Source organism: Macrotis lagotis, chromosome 4, assembly GCF_037893015.1.
Source record: "Macrotis lagotis isolate mMagLag1 chromosome 4, bilby.v1.9.chrom.fasta, whole genome shotgun sequence".
NCBI lineage: Eukaryota > Metazoa > Chordata > Mammalia > Peramelemorphia > Peramelidae > Macrotis > Macrotis lagotis.
In genome coordinates this window covers 74557675-74569031 of record NC_133661.1, presented here as the reverse complement: position 1 = coordinate 74569031, position 11357 = coordinate 74557675, and the positions used below count along the sequence as shown (strand labels likewise).

Here is an 11357-nt window from a genome sequence, read left to right as displayed (position 1 = left end):
TATGCTCCTTCTAACTGCCCTAATAAAATGAGAAGGTTCATATGAGTTATCAGTATCATCTTCCTATACAGGAATACAAGCAATTCAATATCATTAAGTCCCTCATGATTTTCCCTTCCTCTCTGCCCTCTCTATTCTTCACCTGAGTTCTGTACTTGAAGATCAAATTTTCTGTTCAGCTCTGGTCGTTTTATCATGAAAGTTTGAAAGTACCCTATTTCACTCCATGTCCTTTTCCCCTGAAAGAGTCTGTTCAGTTTTGCTGGGTAATTGATTCTTGATTGTAATCCAAGCTCTTTTGCCTTCCACAAAATCATCCTCTAAGCCCTACAAGCCCTTAATGTAGAAGTTTCTAAATCTTGTGTAATCCTGACTGTAGCTCCATGGTATTTGAATTGTTTCTTTCTGGCTGCTTGTAATATTTTCTCCTTGACTTGGTAGTTCTTAAATTTGGCTATAATATTACTGGGAGTTTTAATTTTGGGATCTCTTTCAATTTCTATTTTCCCTCTACTTCTAGGATAGCAGGGTAGTTTTCCTGGAAATTTTTTTTTCTTTTTTAGGTTTTTGCAAGGCAATGGGGTTAAGTGGCTTGCCCAAGGCCACACAGCTAGGTAATTATTAAGTATCGGAGGCCGGATTTGAACTCAGGTCCTCCTGACTCCAGGGTCCATGCACTATTCACTGTGCCACCTAGCTGCCCCCTGGATAATTTCTTGAAAAATGATGTGTAGGCTCTTTTTTTGGTCATGACTTTTAGGTAGTCCAATAATTTTTAAATTATCTCTTTTGGATCTGTTTTCCAGGGCAGTTGTTTTTCCAATGAAATACATTACCTTTTCCTTCTAGTTTTTCATTCTTTGGCCTTGTTTTATTGCTTCTTGATTTCTCACAAAGTCATCAGTTTCCTTTAGCTCCATTCCTCATTTGAAGAAATTATTTTCTTCAGAGCTTTTGTATCTCTTTATCCATCTGGCCAATTCCACTTTTTAAAGTTTTCTTCTTTCACTGGTCTTTTGGAATACTTTTCCCATTTGACCCAAAGTGGTTTTTAAGATGTTATTTGCCAAAAAAAAAAAAAAAAAAGATGTTATTTGCCTCAATTTTTTTTGTATCTCCTTTCCCAAGTTGCTGACTTGGTTTTCATGATTTTCTCCATAACACTCTCATTTCTCTGTTCCTCTACCTCCCTTAATTGATTTTCAAACTCTTTTTTGAGTTCTTTCATTTTCTATGAATTCCATAAATTGAGTCCAGTTCATATTTTTCTTGAAGCTTTGGCTTTGCTTTGTATTTTTTTTAATCTTCCATAGGATCAAAGTAATTGTCTATAGTTAGATTTTTTTCCTTTGTTGTTTACTCATTTTCCCAGCCTATGACTTGATTTTAACTCTTTGTTAAGGTGGGACTCTGCTTCCAGGGTGGAGGATGCACTGTCCCAAGATTTTGAGGGCTTTTGCAGCTATTTACAGGGACAACTCCAGAACCTGGAAGTTCTCACTTCCTCTGAGGTCTTATGAGAGGCTCTCACTGCTCTCCTGGCCTGTCCTCTGGTCTGTGGATGACCACAAGAACTCCCCTCTTCCTTGGAACTGTGAAGAAGGTGTCTTTTCCACTATGACAGTAAAGCTCCTTTTCCTGAGACTGGGACCCTAGACTTCAACCTGGATCTGAGTATGGGCAAAATCAGAGTCCTGCCTTGGGACAGTAAAGAGATTTCTGCAAGATCCCCAACTCCCTTACCATCTGTGGACTGAGCGCTCTAGAAGCAGCTATGGGGTGGCTCCCCAGACCTGCTCCTGGTCTTCTGGGGCCAAGGCTACAATGAGACCTACACTGAGCTGGGCTCTACTCTCACTTTGGTGTGGCAGTTTTCCTGCTCACCTTCCCAATTGTCTTTTGTTTTTGTTTTTGTTTTTTTCCCAATTGTCTTTGACAATCAATGGACTGAGAGGTCTGAAAACTTCCATCACTGTGGACTCAGGTGCCCTGTGGACTATTCCTGGATGGCTGGAGCCAGTTTGATGCAGTGCAGCTGGGGTGCAAAGTAGCTCTTTCTTGTTTTGTTTTTTTTAAACAAAGCAATGGGGTTAAGTGACTTGCTCAAGGTCACACAACTAGGTAATTATTGTCTGAGGCCAGATTTGAATTCAGGTCCTCCTGACTCCAGGGCTGGTGCTCTATCCACTGCACCACCTAGCTGCTCCCTGCAGCTCTTTCTAACACTGGTACAAGGGACCCTTCCCACAGCTCTTCCAAGTTATCTTGGGCTGGAAAAATTGTTTCACTCAGCCTTTTAGTGTGTGTTCTGCCACTTTCAAATTTGACTAAAGTCATTATTTAAAATTGGAGTGGTTTGAGGAAGAGCTTGAGGGAGTCCCTGCCTTTATTCCACCTGGAAAATTATATTCCCTTGTGCATTTTTAAAGACAGAATTATTGTATCTCAGTATCGGAAAGTATCTCCATTCCCAAGAAATAATCAATGCCTTACCTGCTAAGTACCTGAGGTGAGGAAGAGCTATTACCTCTTGAAGAATGACTTGAAAGGTCAAATAGCTCTTTCCCACATCAAATTCAAGTCTATTTTTCTTCAAATTCCACCTACTACTCCTTCTCTGCCGCCTGATACCAAACAAAATAAATCCAGTATTTTTTTTTTGATGATTCAATAGGAACTAAGTGATTTGCCCAAGGTCACACAGATAATATGGGTCCTCCTGATTCCAATGCAAGGATTCTATCTACTGCACAATCTAGCCTCCCCTGAATAAACCCAATCTTTCCTCTAAAGAACCTTGTAGTCTACGGCCATACCACCCTGAAAATCTACAGCCATACCAACCTGAATGCTCCTGATCTTTTCTGATCTCGGAAGCTAAGCAGGGTCAGGCCTGGTTAGTACTTGGATGGGAGACTGGCTGGGAATACTGGGTGCTGTAGGCTTTTGGCCTTGCCTGTCCCCCTTGGGGTGGCTAGGTGGCACAGTAGATAAAGCATTAGCCCTGGAGTCAGGAGTACCTGGGTTCAAATCAGACCCCAGACACTTAATAATTACCTAGCTGTGTGGCCTTGGGCAAGCCACTTAACCCCACTTGCCTTGCAAAAACCTAAACAAAAAAAAAAAAAAAAGAACCTTGTAAATACTTGAAAAAAAACCATGTTTACTGCTTGTCCTCTTTTTTAAAAAAATTCATATTATGTCAACCCACTGCTGGATTAGAGAAAAAACAACATTAGGAAATGGAAAGATTAAAAAATAACTAATAAACCATATTACTTCATGATCACCTGATTTCAACACTGTAGATAAATCTTTCCCTAATCTAGATTATAAAGACAGCTAGATGGCACAGTGAATGGAGTACTGGACCCTGGAGTCAAGAAGACCTGAGTTCAAATGTGACCTCAGACACATACTAGCTATATGACCCTGAGTAAGTCACTTAACACTGTTTGCTTCAGTTTCCTTATTTGTAAGACAAGCTGGAGAAAGAAATAGCAAACCAGCCCAGTATCTTTGCCAAGAAAACCCCAAATGGGGATCACAAAGAGTTGATCCGGACTGAAAAACGGCAATAATAATGATCCATATTATAATCTTTTCCTTGTTTTATTCTTTGCTATTCTGACCTAATTGAAAACATTGATGGTTGAGATGAATACAGGTGGTTTCAATAGAATAACAAGCCTTTATTAAGGGTCTTTTAAGTGCCACTCTACTTTGTTGGTAGAAAATACACTGGATTCTCTACCATATTTGCACTTCTGCCTATCTTTGACTTTCTGAAAGAGTTCATTGGAACTGAAGAGGTTGCTCCATTCAGATGATAAAACTGAGGTCTTAGATCACACAGTGACAGAGTTGGAATGTGATTGTAAATTCAGAACTCTTTCCATTACAATTATGCTCCATCTCCTGGGGGACACTTGGCCTGGTGCTCTGGAAGCAAACTCTAGTCTGATCACCCTGGAATAAAATGGCCTTTAGACCCAAATCTCTCATCCTGGATATCCCTTCTCCCTTTATCCCATCCCTATCAGCACTCTCAAAGTTGATTAAACACACTTAATATGGAGGGATGTCCTTTCCCTAACATAGAAGTAGTCACTGGGTTAGTGGAAAAAACCAAAAAGAACTAAGGAAAACAAAACAAAGTAAAAATAATCAACACATAATCAAGCCAAATTCAGACAAGGAAAGGTCCCAGAGGGGTGAGGCAGAATGTTCTTCTAGACCTCAGTAATCCAAATACCACTTCCAGAACTCTTGATATCAGTTCTTCCCACTTTTCAAACTCACCGTGTTTGGTCAGACAGATCAAATCTGTCTAAAGTCACATTTGAACTCAGGTCTTCCTGTCTCCAGGGTCCAGTACTCCATTCACTGTGCTATCTAGCTGTCTTTATAATCTGGATTAGGGGGGCGGCTAGGTGGCACAGTAGGGGCAGCTAGGTGGCGCAGTGGATAAAGCACTGGCCCTGGAGTCAGGAGGACCTGGGTTCAAAACTGGTCTCAGACACTTCATAATGACCTAGCTGTGTGGCCTTGGGCAAGCCACTTAGCCCCATTTGTCTTGCAAAAACCTAAAAAAAAAAATAGTTATAATCTGGATTAGGGAAGGAAATATCCCCAGTATTGAAATCATGGAGATTATGAAGTAATATAGTATACAGTTATTTCCTAATCTTTAGCCCTTTCCTAACTTTGCTTTTTCTCTAATATGATTAAAATATGTTTTTAAAAAAGAGGAAGAACAGTAAACATTATGGGGGTTTTTCAGGTATTTACAAGGCTGTATATGAGAGAAAAGACTGAATTTATTCAGGGGCAGCTAGTTGGTACAGTAGATAGAACACTGGCTCTAGAATCAGGAGAACCTGAGTTCAAATTCAGTCACATACTAGATATGTGACCCTGGGAAAATCATTTAACCCTAATTCTCACTCCAAAAAAAAGATTTGATTTGTTCTTCTTGCTCCAGGGGCAGAGAAAGAGAAGTAGGTAGAAAATGAAGAAAAATAGACTTGAATTTGATGTGGGGAACAATCTGGTTCCAAGTCACGTATTAACTTTATCTTTTCTGCCTTCATTCTTCACCTTGTCTTCTCTATTATCAAATCAACTGGAGACATCATGTAGGATCTTCTGTGAAGGTCTGTCTCTTTGGGGGGAAAGGGAAAGTGAGGTCTAAGAGGCTGGAGAGTGAGGAAAGTCAGCAGGAGGCTTTTTGGCCACAGTGCAATCCAAGTCCCAACGGCTTTATAATAACAGAGGTCCCGGCAGTTAGATAACAAGCCAGCAGGAAGGATCCAATCCCAAACAAAGTCTGACCCTGAGAGTACTAGGATAAAAGAATAAATCATAACCTGGACATAAAGGAGGGAAAAAACCAAACCTCTGCAAAGACAAGATCTGTATTGCATAGGCAACACCTTGATCAACAACAAGCCAGGTATCAGACCCCAACCCCAGCAAAATAAAAACTTTGATCTATACTCCATATACCCCAGGAACAGCAAAGATGAACAAAAGAGCTAAAAGAGAACTCACTGTAGAAAAGTACTTTACAGACAAAGATGACAGCAATGCTGAAGAAGAAAGTAGTGAAAAATCACTCACAGGTAGGGGTGGTTGGCCAGGTGGCGCAATGGATAAAGCACCAGCCCTGGAGTCAGGAATACCTGAGTTCAAATCTGGCCTCAGACACTTAATAATTACCTAGCTGTGTGGCCTTGGGCAAGCCACTTAATCCCACTGCCTTGCAAAAAACTAAAAAAAAAATAAAAATAAAAATTACTCACAGGGGAAGTATCAAAACAGTCTATAAACTGGACTCAAATATAAAAGCTCATCAAAGAGCTTAAAAAAGAATTTAAAAACCAAAGAAGAGACGAAGAAGAAAAATGGAAAAAAAGAAATGAAAGTCATGCAGGAAAATTATGAAAAGTTGACCAAAGAAATCAACTCCGTTAAAAGTAAATATTGTAGAGTCCCACTTCCTGGACTCTTTCAATCTTCCCCAGGGGAGCATTGGTGGGGTAGGAGACGAGGATTGCAAAGGAGATAAGTACCCCCTGAAGATCTCCAAGTGCTCCAAGTCATGTGTTCCATTTATTTACTAGAATAAATGTTTAAATATCTTTCCAGTCTCTAATCCACTCCCACTCCTGTGGTTCTTAGGAAAACAACCTTCTGATGCTCAAAGGCACCAGGTGATGATATTAAAAATTTATAATGGTTCCCAACAAAAAAGTTATAACTGGAAAGGAAACACAGAAGCTAACTGAAGAAAATAAAATCCTAAAAATTAGAATTGAACAATTAGAAACCAATGAATCTACAAGATTACAAGATTCCATCAAACAAAATAAAAAGGCTGAAAAAATAGAAGAAAATGTCAAGTACCTTCTAGGTAAAATGAACACCCTGGAAAATAGATCCAGGAAAGACAATCTACAAATCATCAGATTACTAGGAAGCCTGGACCAATAAAAGAACCTGAAAAACATCATACAGGAAATTATAAGGGAAAGCTGCCCCCAATCTACTAGAAGTTAACAATATAACCATTGAAAGAATCCACAGAACCACTCCAGAAAGAGATCCAGGTTAAAAACTCCAAGGGCTATAATAGCCAAATTCCAGAACTCTCAAATAAAGGAGAGAATATTGCAAGCAGCAAAATGAAAACAATTCAAATATAAAGAGAACACAATTACACTAACACAGGACCTATCAGCCTCAACACTGAAGGATTGAAAGAGCTGGAATAACATATTTTGGAGAGCTAAGGACCTGGGATTACAATCCAGAATGTACTACCCTACAAAATTTAGCTTATAATGTCAGGGGAAAAGATGGATGTTCAATGAAGTAGAAGAAAGGAAGTGTGGTACAATTCAAGGAAAGAATTCTAAATCTGGAGCCATAAGTCTAGGTTCAAATCCTCTGAAATTTTCTACTTATGTGATCTTGCACAAGTCACTTAATCTACTAGGACTGACTAAGTTTTGTCATCCATAAAAATAATAGGGTTAGACTAAATGACCTATAATATCTCTCCCAGTTCAAAATCTAGAATATTGTTAGTAACAGTTCTATCCTTCAGTGAAGTTCATATTCAACTATTGCTGTTATAATTATTATATTAATTGTTAATAATAACAATAAAGCAAAACAAAGGAAACAGGAGTATGAATATTAGCCTTATTTTTTAGGTGATGAAACTGAGTCAATTAGTTAATACCCAAGTTAGTATAAACTTTGCAGCCACAATTTAATTTCAGATCTTCTGACTCTAAGTGAAGAATTCTTTTTACTACACCATACTGCCTCCCCATTATTCTAGGCTCAGATCTATTTCCCTAGTAGCTGTCTGGGTAAAGGTATAGGGCTATCATCTTGGCCTTGAGCTTGTCTGCATCCTGCTAACTTTTGCCAGTAGCACCCCCGAATCCTTCTGTTTCTTTTTAAAAAAAATATTTATTGAGGGGGTGGAGCCAAGATGGCAACATGAAGGGATCGAGTCTTATGAGCTCTCTGATAAAAACTCATAAACTAAGGACTCTAACTAAACTTTCGAGAGACAGAACCCATAAAGGGGCCCAGTGAGGCAGTTCTCCTACTCAAGGTAACCTGGAAAAGAGCAGAAAGGCTCTGTTCCCCGGGGTCAGAGGGGCGGCCTGCCAGAGGGGTGGCCCGCCAGAGCCAAAGAACTTCAGCCTCCCAGAGGCAGCCCCAGGGCGCTGGGAGCCCAAGCTCACAGCAGTGGGGGTGTCTCCTGAGCTGCACCCCGGGGAGCACCGGCACAAAGTGGGGGAACAGCAGGGGACCTCTGCCAGAGCCCAGCCCTCAGGGCACACAGCAAGCAGCTTGGTCTTTCTCAGCCTAGACCTGGAAAAAGAAGCAGGTGGAGCCTGTAAACAGGAGCCTCCAGAGCATAAGTCCATTGAGCTGAGGGAGAGGAGTGAAGAGAGAGAGAGACTGCGGAGCTCTGTCCTCTGCCCCTGGAACAGGACTCTGGGGCTCTGACCACATTCAGATCCTGATCCCAGTCTAGGCCCCCCATAGAACAACAGGGCCACCCCCCACCTCGGCCCCGTGGCAGAGGGGGGCGCTTATGGTCATTCACAGACCAGGAGGGAGGACAGAGCCTCACACACTGAGACCGTTGTGGGAGTGTCCCAAAAGCTCAGGAAGCACCCCAAAAAACAGGCTTAGGCTGGGAAAATGAACAAGCTAAGAAACAAGAGGAAGACCATTGAGAAATATTTTGCAAATGAGCCCAAGAAGGATCAAAATACTCAGTCTGAAGATGAGGAAGCACAAGCTCCTACATCTAAAGACTCCAAGAAAAACAGAAATTGGGCTCAGGCTATGATAGAGCTCAAAAAAGACTTTGAAAATCAAATGAAGGAGTTGGAAGAAAAACTGGGAAAAGAAAGGAGAGAGATGCAGGAAAAACATGAAAATGAAGTCAGCAGCTTAGTCAAGGAAATCCAAAAAAATGCTGAAGAAAATAGCATGCTAAAAACTAGCTTAGGTCAAATGGATAAAACAGTTCAAAAAGTTATTGAGGAGAAGAATTCTTTAAAAAGCAAAATTGGCCAGATGGAAAAAGAGATAAGAAAACTCTCTGAGGAGAACAAATCCTTCAGGGAGATTGATGAATTTACCAGAAATCAGATATCAATACTTCAAAACAAAAAAAAAATGAAAAATTAGAAGAAAATGTGAAATATCTCATTGAAAAACAACTGATATGGAAAACAGACTTAGGAAAGATAATTTGAAAATTATTGGAATACCTGAAAGTCATGATCAGGAAAAGAGCCTTAACATCATTTTCAAAGAATTACTACAGGAAAATTGCCCTGATATCCTAGAAGCAGAAGGCAAAATAGAAATGGAGAGAATCCACTGATCCCCCTGAGAAAGAGATCCCAAAAAACCAACCCCCAGGAATATTATAGCCAAGTTCCAGAACTCCCAAGTCAAAGAGAAAATATTACAAGCAGCCAGAAGGACACAATTCAAATATCATGGAGCTGCAGTCAGGATCACACAGGACTTAGCAGCAACTACATTGGAAGCTCGTAGGGCTTGGAATACAATATACCGGAAGGCAAAAGAGCTTAGAATGCAGCCAAGAATGAACTACCCAGCAAAGCTGAATGTTCTCTTCCAGGGAAAAAGATGGACTTTCAATGAACCAGGGGAGTTTCAAAGGTTCCTTTTGGAATGGCCAGAGCTGAACAGAAGGTTTGATCTTCAGATACAGGACTCAGGTGAAGCATGGAGATTGGAGGAGAGAGGGGAAATATGAGGGACTTAATGAGGATGAACTGCATGTATAGAAAAATGATACTGATAATATTCATATGAACCATCTCAGTTAATAGAGCAGGTAGAGTTGAAGCACAGGAGAAAGCTGAATTCGAAGATAAAATATGGTGTAAAAATGGAGTCAATAGGAAAAAAAGGGAAATGGAATGGGAGAAAGAAAAAGGAGAGGGGGAATAGTCCAAGATGTTCCACATAATAAGATTTTTTTTATTACAATGAGCTATTGCAATGATATGGAAGGGGGGAGGCAAGGGGGAATGAGGGAACCTTTTGCTCTCATCAGAGATGGCTAGGAGAGGAAACAGCAAATATACTCAGTGGGGTATAGACATCTGGAGTAAGAAGGAGGGGGGAGCAGGGGGAAGGGGTGGGGATGTGAATAAAGGAGGAGAGGATGGACCATGGGGGGAGAGTGGTCAGATATAACACATTTTCTTTTTTACTTCTTGCAAGGGGCTGGGATTGGATGGCCTGCCCAGGACCATAGGGCCAGGTGGATTCTGGGCCTAAGGGGTGGTATGGGGGCTCAGGGCTTCTTGGCCCCAGGACCAGGGATCTGTCTGCTGCGCCACTCAGCGACCCTACAGCAGAGTGAGAATGAAAGGAGAGAGAAAATATAGTACATGGTAGTGGAGAAATAAGAAAGGAGGGAGTTGCAATCAGCAATGGCAACGTTGGAAAAATATGGAAGTAACTTTTGTGATGGACTTATCATAAAGAATGTGATCCACTCACGACAGAGTTGATGGTGTTGGAATAAAGACTGAAGCACATTTTTTGTTATTATTATTTGGGGGAGGGTGCAGGGCAAGTGGGGCTGGGTGGCCTGCCTGGGGCCACATAGCAGGGTGATCTTTGGATGTCTGGGGCTGGATTCAGACCCAGGTGCTCCTGGCTCAAGGGCCAATGCTCTGTCTGCCACCCAGCCACCCCTACTATTATTACTATTTTATTTTATTTTGGGTCTTTTTTTTTTCTTCTTTTTGGTATTTTGCAGGGCAGTGGGGATCGGGTGACTTGCATGTCACATGGCTGGGTGATTATTGGGTTTATGAGGCTGAATATGGACTCGGGTGCTCGTGGCTCCAGGGCTGGTGCTTTGTCCATTGCGCCACCCGGCCATACCTACAATTATTACTATTATTTTTTTAATTTTAATTTTTTTTCTCTCCCCTTTACTTTTTTGCCCAAGCAAGTCTATCTATATTCAAGGGGGGGAGGGGTATTTTGTTTACTTGTAAACAAGTATATTTTATTAATGTTAAAAAAACCATTTGTACAAAATGAGAATAAAAAACAAATTTAAAAAAATATATATTTATTTAAGGCAATGGGGCTAAATGACTTGCCCAAACTCACACAGCTAGGCAATTATTAAGTGTCTGAGGCCAGATTTGAATTCAGGTCTTCCTGAATGCTGGTGCTCTATCAACTATACCACCTAGCTGCCCCTGATCCTTTTGTTTCAAATTGCACATTCCCTTTTGGCTTACTCACTAAGTTCCTATTTCCTACCCAGTGAATGATCCTAGATTTCCTTTCTTCTCATTTGCAGATCCAAAGAACCAGACATCCTGATTACAGGGAATGATCAATGATCAAACTCAGGTTTTTGGTTCTACTTATCTGCAGGTTTTCTTTGGAACTACAAAATCTAGGTGAGATCTTAATTCAATTACCTCCACTTTGCTGATGAGCAAATTAAGATCTTTAATAATAAAAAGATTTATCTAAGACCTAATTAGTCAGGACTTGGAAGCCAGATATACTGATTACAAGCAGTGATGCTGTTACTGCTGCTGCCACAGCTGCTGATATGATTCATGTATTCCCAGGAGAAGAGATGGAACTTTTCTCAAAATCACTTAATTATAATCTTATAGTAAATTATAATTTTAAAAATGTGTAATAAGACAGAGATCACTCCTACTATCAATGAACACTTGCAACAAACAGATGCAACATCTTCTATGCATTGAAAAAGCCATGTGCAATATCCTTTTACCATT

The 11357-nt window shown here is 40.5% G+C and overlaps 1 pseudogene; it reads left to right on the top strand.

The window, feature by feature from the left end:
* The first annotated feature begins 2826 nt into the window (after positions 1-2826).
* Positions 2827-2945, top strand: LOC141523111 (5S ribosomal RNA; annotated as a pseudogene).
* Positions 2946-11357: the final 8412 nt, after the last annotated feature.